This window comes from Bombus pyrosoma, linkage group LG13 (genome assembly GCF_014825855.1).
Source record: "Bombus pyrosoma isolate SC7728 linkage group LG13, ASM1482585v1, whole genome shotgun sequence".
Lineage (NCBI taxonomy): Eukaryota > Metazoa > Arthropoda > Insecta > Hymenoptera > Apidae > Bombus > Bombus pyrosoma.
In genome coordinates this window covers 10,666,862-10,679,653 of record NC_057782.1, presented here as the reverse complement: position 1 = coordinate 10,679,653, position 12,792 = coordinate 10,666,862, and the positions used below count along the sequence as shown (strand labels likewise).

Sequence of the window (12,792 nt, the reverse complement as noted above, 5' to 3'; positions counted from 1 at the left end):
TTGCGATTCATCCCTCCCGATAATTGAGTCCCCTATCTTGATTGTTTCACGGCAATCAATTGCTTTGTTCGGATGAAAGAGTCTCGTTTGTTCGCTTGTCCAGGAAACTTATCATTTTTTTCTTCCCGGTTTTTTTTATAATATCACGAACGAATAAAGTTTGCTAAGATTATTCGAAACAGAGAGATAAGTTTCGCGGGATTTCTGATCGATGCTGCGACTATCGTACATATAATAAAACTTTTAACACGCTCCTAAAATTGTCTTGTTCGTTTTAATGCAATCTTTGCATGCGTAAATATCTTTTTAACTAAAATTGGCGCACTTTTTTAATATCACCAAACAGAAATCACCAAAATTTCCTGACTAACGTTCCCATTCGAATACTTGTCACGACATTTCTGCAACGTAGAAATGTTTATCAAACTTTTGAACAATCGATTTCAAATTTTTCAATCGGAATATTCCTAATGAATAAAGCTTGTTACTCGATTAACAAGCCCGATAAGTCAATATTCATAGAAACAGAAAATTCATATTTGAAACAGAATGAAAGTTCGGTGAGCCAATATTTATCCTATATTTAACAGAACAAACCAACGCACAGAAAAGAGATCGAGCGAAATAAAATTACCAATACTACCATAAGATACGTATTACAAAATATCAACAACACGTGTACACGCATGCGATTTTTACTCACCGGTCGAAACTCATGTTGCACTCGTTTGTCTCGATTTCCATTTGGATTACAGAGTTTGTCGCTGGATTTTCGTACGAAACGGCACAAAGCAGTTCAAAAAACTTCAGAAATTTCCTTTCTCACAGTTTTGCTCCTTCTTTGCGACGATTGTATCGGTGTGTATGTGTAAGAGCGCGTGTTTGACACTAGTTTCAATTTCGCAATGAAGAGAACGGAGAGAGAGAGAGAGAGAGAAAGAGAGAAGTTTTGCAAAGTTCGAAAGGCACAGGAGAGGACGGACGAGGTTTTCGTCGAAATTTCGTTAAAAATCCGAGGGAGAATAAGGGAGGAGAATGTCGGGATAGGGATAAAGTTTCAATGACCCTTAAACTCGAATTAAGGCAACTGGTTCGCGCACAACGGGCACGAAGCCAATTCGTAAAAGTAAGCTCGAAAGGTGAAACGAAATTTTTCGATCGAAACTCTGCGAACGGTGAGTTCGATCGGTTAAAAAGATCACAGTTTCAGTAAGGCTCTGACCAGTCGAGATAGTCATCTGTACGAGTCACGAGAGCAGCGTGGACGGCCTTTTCCACAAAAAGAAAGAAGAAAAGAACAAGGTGAAATGAAAGCGTTAGCTTATTGTCACCAGGTCGAATTTGGACGGCACTTTAAGGCACGGGAGATTTTTTCCTGTCGCGACAGCCCTACGATTACCGATTAAAAACAATATCGATGTAAATTAGTTTCGAAATAAACGTTGAGTAAACGTGGGCAAACTTGCTCGAACGAAGTTACATTTCTCTGTGTTTGAAAACGAGGAAACGATTCTTTCGAAATTTATGATCTCCAAGATTCGGAAAAATAAGAAGATAAACATTTGAAAGAAATTCTATTTCTCTGAGATGAAAATATAATACGTACTATGCGCGGTTGAAGTAACCGAAGTCACGATGTAACAGAATTATCAAACGTAAAAAGGGTTCACAAGAAATGAAAAATTTGTTACCTCGAAAAGTGTGAAGTACCCACAGACAGAGGCAAATCTCGAAAGAAGCCCCCAAATTTCTAAACCAAAAACACTGAATCGGCACCCAAGTTGCGAACGGTGAAAGAAAATTGAAAAAATACTCGAAAGGAAAAGAACTTATCTTAAATCGTAACAAAATCAAAAATCAATTCGTCCCCGAAGAAAATTGGAAAACTAGCGACGAAAACAAACCAAACGACGCGTCGACGGATGATTTTAACAGAGTCAACGGGGACCTTCAACCGAGGATAAACAAATTCCCGTAACGAAAGAAGGAAAGAAAGGATGAGAAACGAACAAATATAGAAGAGCAAAGGTAAACGAATGGAGGAAACAAGGAGATAATAGGAGAAACGAATTTGAAATTGAAACTGAAGAGACCGAGAGAGAACTTTGGTACTCGTGATGTTGAGGGGTAATGGAAGGACGAGGACTAGGACGAGAACAAGGATGTTACCCCGACGGCTGTCGCCAAAGAAGTGATAGGTCTGCGGCCTTGCGCGCGGTACCCAAACCAAAGACACCACCAGAGAGGATGCACATGCGCCGATAGAACGACGTTGACTCAACACGGCGATTGGTCGACACCGATGGTGGTAGTTTTCCTTCTACCCCCACTGAATTTGAGTCGCATCCAGCGATCCAGCCACCCCTCTTGGGCATCGTCGCGCACGCATACATACGCGCCAGAAAGAACAACGATTCTGTTGAAATTTCAGTTAACAATATCTAGCTATCTTTCGCCACGATCTTCTTTATATTTTTCTTTTTTTTTTTCTTTTTAACTTCGAGGGATCAGCTGAAGGGTATGAAGATTTGTCTTCATTTTTGATGATCTAAACGAAGTTGTCAAGTGACATTTTTTTAAAAATGTATCAAAGAATCATCTTGCAGTACCATTTTCTTCGTCTTATTGTCTTGACTAAGGGACGATGGAAGTTTTCCTTGGCCTTTGATAATTACAGAAAGTTTCAGCTCCTCCTCTTTTGATACAACGAATAATATAAATTTTGGGAGAACGATACAAGTTTTATTATGATGATTGTTTCGATGTGAAAAATAAATGTGACTAACCGAAAGCTATTTCATTAATAAAAACTTCGTGAACTGTTTCTGTATGTAAACCCTTAAGTAAAATCCAAAAAGAGTCTAATATTGCGGAGAGGGGGAGAAACAGCGTGCAATCTTTCGCTTTGGATAGGGCCAATTCGTTCGATTAATCTCTTGTCAAAGGAAGACGAGCTTTGAGAATCCCGGATCAGTCGAAAATTTTCATAACGATTTTGGTAATTTTCTTGGGGCCGAATTTAAACAAGCAAGCGCACAAAAGATTGGACGAGGATCGAGCTATAACAGATGAGGGGGTGCAAAGGGATGGTAATGCGAGTTCGCAGGAGGGAGGTCAGCCATCGAGGGGCAGGAGAGTGTCACTCGGGAGCACGACGTGTAAGAGAATGGTCACCATCCCGGGGGGTGAATTGAGATGTACAGGCAATTTATGCAGCAGCACTTTCGTTCGAACGTCAGCTAGCTGACCATGAATGCTTGCAAAACAGTACGGGGATGATAACACCTTGCATCCTTCGCAAGCAAGGATACGATCTTCCTTCCGTCAACAATCGACACTTTGCTCCTTTCTTTCCTTAACTCCTCGGCTGAAGTAACTAATAAATTAATAAATTAAATTATTAAATTAAATTATCATTTCTCTTTGTCAACGTACCGTCAGTGAGATATCTCGTGTTTTATATCTCAAAAGAATACAATAACAGTAAAATCGACTGTAACTTTATTTCAATAATTTAAGGAGGACATTGTCGAAATGCTGTTGTTCCCTGAATGTTCCGTTATCCATTAAGTAGTTGAGGTGAAATTCAACGAAATGTCATGGTACAAGGGATGATTCACCCTTCTAGGGCCAAAAATGGATTAGTTCCAGAGAAGTAGAGAAGATTGAAGCGTGAAGCGGTATAATATTGTGCGCGAATGCAGTAAAGGCTGTTTTATTTCTTTCTCACGATACACGATTCAATCATCTCGGAGTTACTACAAACTACGAATCTTCCATCCAAATAATATTTATAAAATCTAAGCAAAAGTCCGGGCTATTACCGGACCTAAAATTAAGTAGAAACCTGAATTTCCTTCGAACGACAGCGTCAGAGATTTCAAGAGAACAAGGGGAAACTACCAGGTTTCGCTATCGAAACACGTTTAAGGGAGCCGCAAGGTGGTCCGAAACAATTGTGAAACACGACAAGGGTGGATACGATTTACTCTGTTAAACGCAGGAGCAAGGGGATAAGAGGAAGGAAGGTAGGAAAAAGGTAGAGCGGGAACACGTGGGGTGGTTTTCTTCAGGGACAAAGCTAAGAACCTCGCTGAGAGTATCCCTTTTTCACGGTTTTTGTTCACTCCTTCCGCGTCTCTCTTATTTTCTCGATTGGACTGTCCCTCTCTCGGAGCCATCAAGCCTTATCGTGGTAGCGTCAATCACTCTCTTCGTATACGGTCGAACTTATCGTTCGATTAATCGCACTGACAATGCGCCTGTCGATCCAACTTACCGCCCGCCCTAAATCCATATGGCCCCGACTTCTGATGCAAAATTTTGTTCCCGAAAGTGCCGCTTCGTCCAAGTCGATACACCATGGTCGAGCTTAGAGATACCGTTAATCGGGCAGCGTGACGCGGTGGCCGCACACGCGTCGACCTTTTCAAAAGTACGTTTTCATTAAGCACGCTCGGTATTGTTGGTCTTCGATATGTAGAAATTTATGCGTGTAGAGGATAATTAGTGTGTGAGGTTTAAATGACGAGATTGCTCGTTGTTGAAACCGTCGAATCTCATGTGCCGCTACAGATATATATGGAATATAACATTTATACATATTCTGAAATATTTCACGCTATTTTTCGAGGAACTGGGCGATGTATATTTGGAACTACCATGATTTATACGCTTTCTTATAAGCAGAAGATGGAACTTGCGATATTGTTTAAAGAGATTTTAGATTAAAAGATAATCCACCGTAATTATACAAGCGACTATAGTATGAAACAATGTAAAAATTTAATGTTGCCTGCAGTTAACAAAGGTCAATGAGAATTTAACGAGGAGATAAAAAGAAAAAAAAGGGGAAGAGAAGGAAAGTAAAAAGGGAAGAGGGACGCAGGAGCTCGAGGTTACGTAAACTCGCCATCCCAACTTCCAGCCGGTCGTCAGCAAAACCGGAAGTGCTGTATGGATCAGACTTGGCGCGCTGGTTGTTTGTTAGTAGACGACTTTGTACAACAGTTCGTATCGTCGGCGCCAAAATGTCTGGACCATTACCATTGGCTGCTTGTTTAACCTCACCGAGATGCGCGTATTCTGAACGGTGTCCTCGTGCATCATGATAAATCAATGTGTCCAATCGCGTCCTTGCTAACAGCCAAATTAGCAGTCTCAAAAGCTCAAATTTTTTAAATTTCTGCTTTCTGGTTTTCTAGTGAATGCGATTATTCTATTGCTAGTAAATATCCTTTAAATATCTTACTTAGGCAGATGAAAAAATATAAAACGTGGAAACGATAATTGGATGTCTGACATCTGCTCGATATTAAGAATCTTAACTCATCGTAGGCGGTCTGTGTCGCTGGTCACGGTCAACTCGTATCGGTAATCGTTCTAAACTCCATAAACATCGGATACAAATAATACAAATTATTCACGATACGCGATTACTGCTGTCATAAAAATTCATGTCCGACAAGATACTGATACGATATATTTTCCGATGTATCTTTCGGATAATAAACTATGCAATTTATGATCGAAGTCCTAAAACGACTCCAATAGCGATACGAAATAGTAAACAAATTCAACGCACGCTAAACGCCGTTCGCGTGCAAAGCACGACAGATGCGTAGATAGATCAACCACCACGAAACAGAGAATACAGATACTTTAACGAGATACGAGCGAAATCAGTCGGCAGAGATCTTCGACTTTTGGCGCCGTTCGCAACGGTTCGTTTAGCACACTATACTTGATTTATGAAAGATATTATATGGGAAATTCGACTGTATCGACGGTATTGCGTCATAGCACTAGATTCACTTTTCACGCACGTTGTTCGTACATATTTGCAAATAATTCTAAGAACAAGAGACGCCAATTTTCGCTTCTAACCCTTCGAGCCGAAAATTTCAACCTTCCCTCAAGAATTTAATTTCGCGAAACTCGTCCATGCTCTACCTGAGCTTCATCCTCATCTCCACGCCCCGTATCCACTACGATCCACCAGCTGAATTTTTGTCCGTTCCAAAAAAAGCTTCACAGCTTACGAAACATATACGAAATCTTTTTACGAATAAAAAATCATTGTCTTCTCCGGATCTTAATAAACTTAGTATTACTGAAAGAATGTACCGATTCAGATCCGTGTCGTATATACAGCAAAACCACGGAATCCGCCTCCAACCGATTCGCTGAAAAAGGTGCGTGTGACCCGAAGAACCCTCGTTCATCATGCCGGATGCCTATTCAAATTTTATGGGCCATATTTGTCGCAATTAAGTATCGCGTTTTCGGGCTTATGGGCCAGAAGTATTCCATATTGGTTGCAGGAAGGATCGTTCGGCCGGCTGTCTCGTGGAATAGAGATAAATTCGTGGACTTGACGCGAGGGCAGGGTCCGCACGGGTGAGTTTATGGGATACCGCGGGGGTAGTAGACACTTTCACGATTCGTCTGACTCATAGTCGACCGAGAGGGACGAAGAAAGTCGGAGAAGAGGCCGCAGAAGCGTGTAAAGCTTTACGAGGATCTCGACGAGAAAGCGAACCGGCCACCGAGCAAACGTGATTTGCAAATCGGAACTGGCTGCTCGAATCGTTGGTACTTACAGTTTAAAATCGTTTCTCTCTTACGTCGCGGAATACTTCGTTCCTCCTGTGTGCGCGTGTGTCTACAACTCTTGCAGCTTCTTTCTCAGGCACTTCTGAAAACTAATCAAAGTAAACCAATTACTTTTTATCTCTTTATATAATCGTACTTTGTCGCGATTTAGTATCCGATCGATTAAAATATTTCATTTGAAATAGAACAAAGTAGAAGGAAAAGTAGGAAATTGGACAAAATGCGATCGTGGAACGCAAAGTCACAGGTATGAATATCTAAAACTAAATCCTGTCGCTCTTACTTCGAGTAATCGATCTATCGTGTGATTCGTCGGATTTGAAATTCAAAGCCGGCGCGCGGCGCGAGACGCGCGAAAAACGCGGCCACAATTTGAATAACAGATACAGAGGCACTGAATTATTCTTGGCCAGAACAAAGGGAAGAAACGGCCGGAAAGAAATCATATCGATAACTCCGTCGTGCAACGCATCGAGCGAGTATTAACTTCATCGAGAGAAAAGGCGGAAGGTGGAGGGTTGGAGGGAAGGGGAAAATTTTCTTCCAGAGGTAGAACAGGTGCAACCGGGACTGTTCTGACACGTGACAGAGAAGCAGAACGAAAGAAGCAAAAAGTATCGTTGACCGAGAGAGTTTACGGATCGGCTGAAATGTCAGAGGACCAGGAGTATTGTATTTTCGCGAGACAACAAGCAAGACGGCGCCAACGAGATTTTCGCAAAATTCAGCATCCCCGAGAACAAACATCGAACTCGAAGACGACAATTAACGGACGAAGCTTGTGCAAAGACCTTTGTCATTACCACAGACGCACAGTCTTTCAGCTTACTCGATAATTTTATTTATAAAATCGCCATTACGATACATAAAGATTGATTTGATACGATTATTAATCATCGGGATAACCATAGAAAAAGAAATAAACAAAAAGCGATATGAAAGAAGCACAGATGAACGAAAAGGGAGGACGGATGAGGAGAGAGAAAAAAAAGCCAAGAGAAGAGATGCAAAGGGAATGGAGAACGCTAGAACGAGGAAGAGTAGGGAAGATAGGAGTTGGAGAGAATCGAGGGAGGTGGGTGCTGGCGGCGTTATGGCGGGCGCCGGGGGTGGCGCCGCGACGCTTTGGCGCCTCCAACGCCGAGACGCTCCGGTGATGTTGGCTCCATATACCTACACATTTCAACCCCCGATGTCGCACCCTCCCACGATATTCACGTACACGTAACTACGTGGCCGCAATGACAGTTCGGGATTCTATTTCTCGCATGTACAGGTGCATTTTTCTACCTCTCCCTTGGCCCTTCTCTTTCACCTTCGCCCCTTATCTCTTTGTCTTTTTTCTCTCTTCCTACCTTTACTGCCCCGTACTGTACGTTCGCGAGCGTTGAGAGACTCGTCGTAAGGTCCGAGAGAAACACCGAGGACAGAGATGGAATAAATTCTGGATTTTATAACCCGGAAGGCCAGCTGCGGCGTCAAGGTCCTCGATGGACCGCGGGGTGTGGCAGCTGTGCAAAGTTCTTGCACGATCAGTTTCAGGATAACCTGCTTTCGCGTGCTAATCTGGTATTTATCGAGTTAGCGCGTATACAATATTTCTCCGAAATTTGAATTTAGCAAGGCAATGCCACCCATCGAATTAATTTTGCAAGAACATCGAAACAACTATGTTTTCGTAATCGATAAAGACGCTTTCTCTCTCATCGCAATATATCCACTAACAAATAAATATATTCGATAACGAAAATGATATATTAATCGATGTAACCAATTATATGCCCTATTAATATATTTCTCGACCTTTATCTTCACCCGACGACATCGACCGCAATTAAAAAGATTTTGGACGAAGACACGACGATCCCTAGCCCGATGAACCGTGTAATTTTTCAGCCTCGATTGCTTACGACACCGGTTATTTGCAATAATTTACTCGAGGCCACTTATTCACCGATAAACTTCACTTTCGATAGTGTTTATCGCCGGTAGCGCTGCAATTTCCACGTGTAACGAGAAAGTCTGTCGAAAAGCGGAGACAACAATGCGCGGTCGATGGAATGATCGAGCCGAACAATATGTAATAAAGGGCCTCTTGGGCCGTCGTAAAAGAGGACGCGAGAGATAACTAATAAAGCCACGGCTCATAACGGGTAATCTTATAACGGGCTTGTTGCACACGTAGCTACGTTACGAGAGAGAATCTAACCGGCTGTAAATCCGATCAATCGGCACGCGCCTCGTACCATCGACCCTCTCTCGTCACCCTCTCGTCACCCTCTCGTCATCCCGTCCCCGAATGTCTTGCGCATTTCCGCAAAATTTTACGATTAATGGCTTGCCTGCCTTTCACAACCGATCAATAGACGATCTCTCGATAGACCGCAATTTCGTTGTCGATTCTGATCTCTGATCTATGGTCTCGGCCGGTTAAAATTGATCTAGGATTCTAATCCATGCGATTTTCGAACGTTCGACGGCTCTCAAGAATTTGAACATAAGAACATAGGAGCGAATTTATGGAAAACGACGGATGTCTCGTGGCGAGCTGGATGAGTGGGCAATAGACGATCAAACGTTGAATCGATACAGTCTAATATAGTTATTTCGATGATTCTTACGTTGTCGATTTCTGCAACATGACTTGATTTTAATTTTTTGGCGGAAATTTCAAAGTAGATTTTGCCATTTTCTCTTCCGATAACGATTCCAAACAATCCGACCTTTTGCTACGCTATGCTTTATACAGTTCCTACTAACTAACGAGATACGTACCGCTAAACAGAGAACATTTTTCGAGCGCTTTCGCGAAAAAGGAGCAAAACGGAACAGTTTCGAAAAAATCGTCAACGCTAAAAGCCAGTTACTCCTGCGTAGGATCGGAACGTCAGCTGAAATGTTCCACCCTGATCTACGGAGCACGGTAAAATCGTCTAATAAGTTGAGTAAACATCGAATCATTGTTATTTTTATGTGCAGCACACGGACCTCCATTGAATCGATGACAACGGAGTGAAAGGTACTTTGAGCTGAATGTACGGATAATCCATTAGACGCGTTGTAACCTAAAACTGCGCAAACAAGGGTGATCTTGGATTAAATGTGACGCCCGGATGGATCGTGGGGATGAACATACCGCTAGGAAAATGAAAATAAGTCGCAGCGAAACAGGTGAGCGACGATGACAATAAACAAATATCACAAACTAGCAATTTCGATAACCGACAAGGCCGTTTACAAAAGTTTCTTTCGTATCACGCAAGCGTACGTCAAGTATCTGTATAATAATTATTAACATAACGTGACGACTGAAAATAGAAACGATACTTTTGTTCTTAAAGGGACAGAATGGTAGAAGAAGAAAGTTCTATAGTTACAGGGGGTGAATATCAAATAAGCGGAAGTATATCTTTACATTTTAGATACCGATTAGACGTAAAATCCGTCGCTGAGACGCTTACATTTTTCTTTGAATTGATTTACATGCGCCGTAAATGCGTTTCTCGGTACAATCGAAAAAGCAATTAGCCGATACACTTTATTTTGCGTTCTATTTAATTCCTATAGCTGCTGGTTTAACGAGATCTGCACGTATACGCATTAATTAAAACGTCGAATCTTCCTGCATCGCTCCGATGAATATCTCCGTGTATAATGTAACAAATTAGAAATAATTATACGAGCACGTCCAAATTATACGATACACGCGAGTTTCGATCGTTGGCTTTGTCATAGAAAAACGAGCCTTACCGAATTTATCGTGAAAGGTCCAGTCCGTAATTTGCGTAACCATACGAATAAGAAATGGGAAAAATCGAAAGCAGACACGAGTATACCTGACGACAACGACTTTATGAAATAAAAGTAAAACGACGGTATAACGGCAGAGGAACCTGCGATTCATTCCTATTCATTTTCCTATTCACGTTCGTAAAGAACAATTTTCACATATATACTTGCTACACGAGTCTTTGTACCTAAATGTTAAATGCTAAATACCATAGTTATTTGTAATAAATACATTAGACATTGTATATACGTTGTACAATAAATATTATATAATTATCTACTTTCTCTATAGCGTGATAGATAACAAGAAATTCGCTTCCCACAATCTTATCGAAATATCAGCGTTGCCTTCTGAACATCAGAAAATCCTTCTTGATGACAACGTTGTCTACGGACAACGATGCGCTTTTATTCCCAAGAAGGCAATTTAATGGAACAATCGTCCCCTTTTAAATAAATTTCTTAGCAGTCCGTGTAATGTCGCAGAAAAAGTAACGAGGCATACCGTTTTCTCGACGTGCATCGTGCAAGATCGTGCATTCGTGACAAACAGTGTCTCTCAAACGATGCGTCGTCGAATCGAAATCGATTCATCGATCTTCCCCCAATTCTTTTTATCTTATTAAACAACCGTTAACCCTGTTACTCCCCTTAACATAAAGATATCGAGATGATATTATTATTGTTATCAGTATCGCCGATATGGTATACATAAACTAGCGACGTAACCTGTTAATGAGGATTAAATGTAACAAGGCGTATAATTGGTTCCGAGAGTCCACTTCGTCTCAATGTGGTTCACCAATCGCCATAATGATGCCGTAACGAAGTCGTTTGTTTCCTTCGAGGGAAACGGAGCCACGGAAAAGAAACGAATCTGACGGGGGGAAATATACGAATATTAAATAAATGACCGTGAAATTACATGATTATCCAAAATTACGCAGACCTTTCACACAGATAATACGAAAATGTTTGACGGTACGCGTCAATGCTGAATAGTGCCATGTATATCATTTGAATATTATTTTCATATAAACACGTGAACCAGGGGTTATCAACGTTGAAACATTTTGATTTTTATCCATCGACAATATCCTATGATACTTTAATTCTTTCTTTAATGCTCTACGCATCTTTCTCTATCCTTTTCCATTCTTATTCCAACGTTTTGTTTCCTCTAATTATTTCCCCGTTATTATTTATTCGTAATAACACAGGAGTAAATAGTAAATAAGTTGCAACGACAAGAACAAAACTTATCAAGCTCGAATAAAAGAATGCAAATGAAATGTGTAGTGTAATATTATTATAATAACAAGAACAACGATAACGATGACGATAACGATAACGTGATGTAACGACGAAACAGAGATAACAATGGCAGAGCATACGAAACGTCCGAACGCAAAACGTTTACACCAAAGATCAAAATAGACAGCTATCTTTCGTTTTTAAAAGAATTATGTTGCAACTTGTATGTTTCGTTTAGGAAAATATCTGTTCTTGTGAAATTTTGATCGAAACAAATGTTAACAAGTGAACAGATATCTTAGAATCTGTATAATAAAAGTTCCATGGACACAAGTTGTTTTAGAACGTGTATTAAATAGACAAAAGTACCAAACGGACGAAGTACTAGTTTTATACATAACAATATAATAATAGAAGATATGAAAATCATAAGATGAACATTATAAATTGAAATACAATAGCAAACCTATAACATAGGGTCCGGTCAGATAACACGTAAAAGCCGACACGACGTGATTCCTTCCGGGATAAATAAATTTGAATATTTATCGCACGCAGGAATCGCGCCGATTCTTAACTAAACACGTTCGAACTTTATTCTCGAAAAACGAACCCTTAAACAGAAAAATACCGGCTTATATCTCATACGAAAATATTAATTACTTACGTCACGATTTTCATATCTTTTATTCGATAAACATACGAATAGTATGATATTACGTTAGCACAATACTTATATATAACTATCGTATACGTATTCAATACATTCTTACTTTCCTAACTGTTCGTTTCAAACACAAACACAAATAAACATTGAACTGTGAATTGTCTATGTAAATTACAGATAAACAACATATTCGGAATATCAATGTAATAATTATTTAATATCGCTTCGTAGTACTTATTCATCGAATAGTATTGAATATTTGTTACTATAATTGAGAACTTTTTGAATCTCCATAAACGAAATATCTGTTCTTCTTATGGAAACACTTTTAGTTCTATATTTTACGCGTTCTGTTCAAAGTGAAACTTATTTTCAAGAACTTTTCTTTGTCTGTTCTCGTCGCAACTCCGAACGTGACAACGTGTTCTAAAAGAAGTTGCACAATCCATGCTTTAAATAGAAGCTGT

General features: G+C 40.3%; 1 protein-coding gene across 6 annotated transcripts in view; it reads right to left on the bottom strand.

Annotated features, from left to right (window-relative positions):
* Positions 1-12,792, bottom strand: part of LOC122574438 (talin-1) — a 56,357-nt gene that overhangs the window by 30,130 nt on the left and 13,435 nt on the right. For 4 of the 6 annotated variants that reach the window (XM_043742051.1, XM_043742050.1, XM_043742055.1 and 1 more), the window contains exon 2: positions 6,603-6,704. The exons of 1 other annotated variant lie outside the window; for it this stretch is intronic. The gene's annotated coding sequence lies outside the window, so the exon portion shown is untranslated. Of the gene's footprint in view, positions 1-703; positions 852-6,602; positions 6,705-12,792 lie in introns of those variants that run through there. One more of the 6 variants, XM_043742053.1, reaches the window with a different exon arrangement.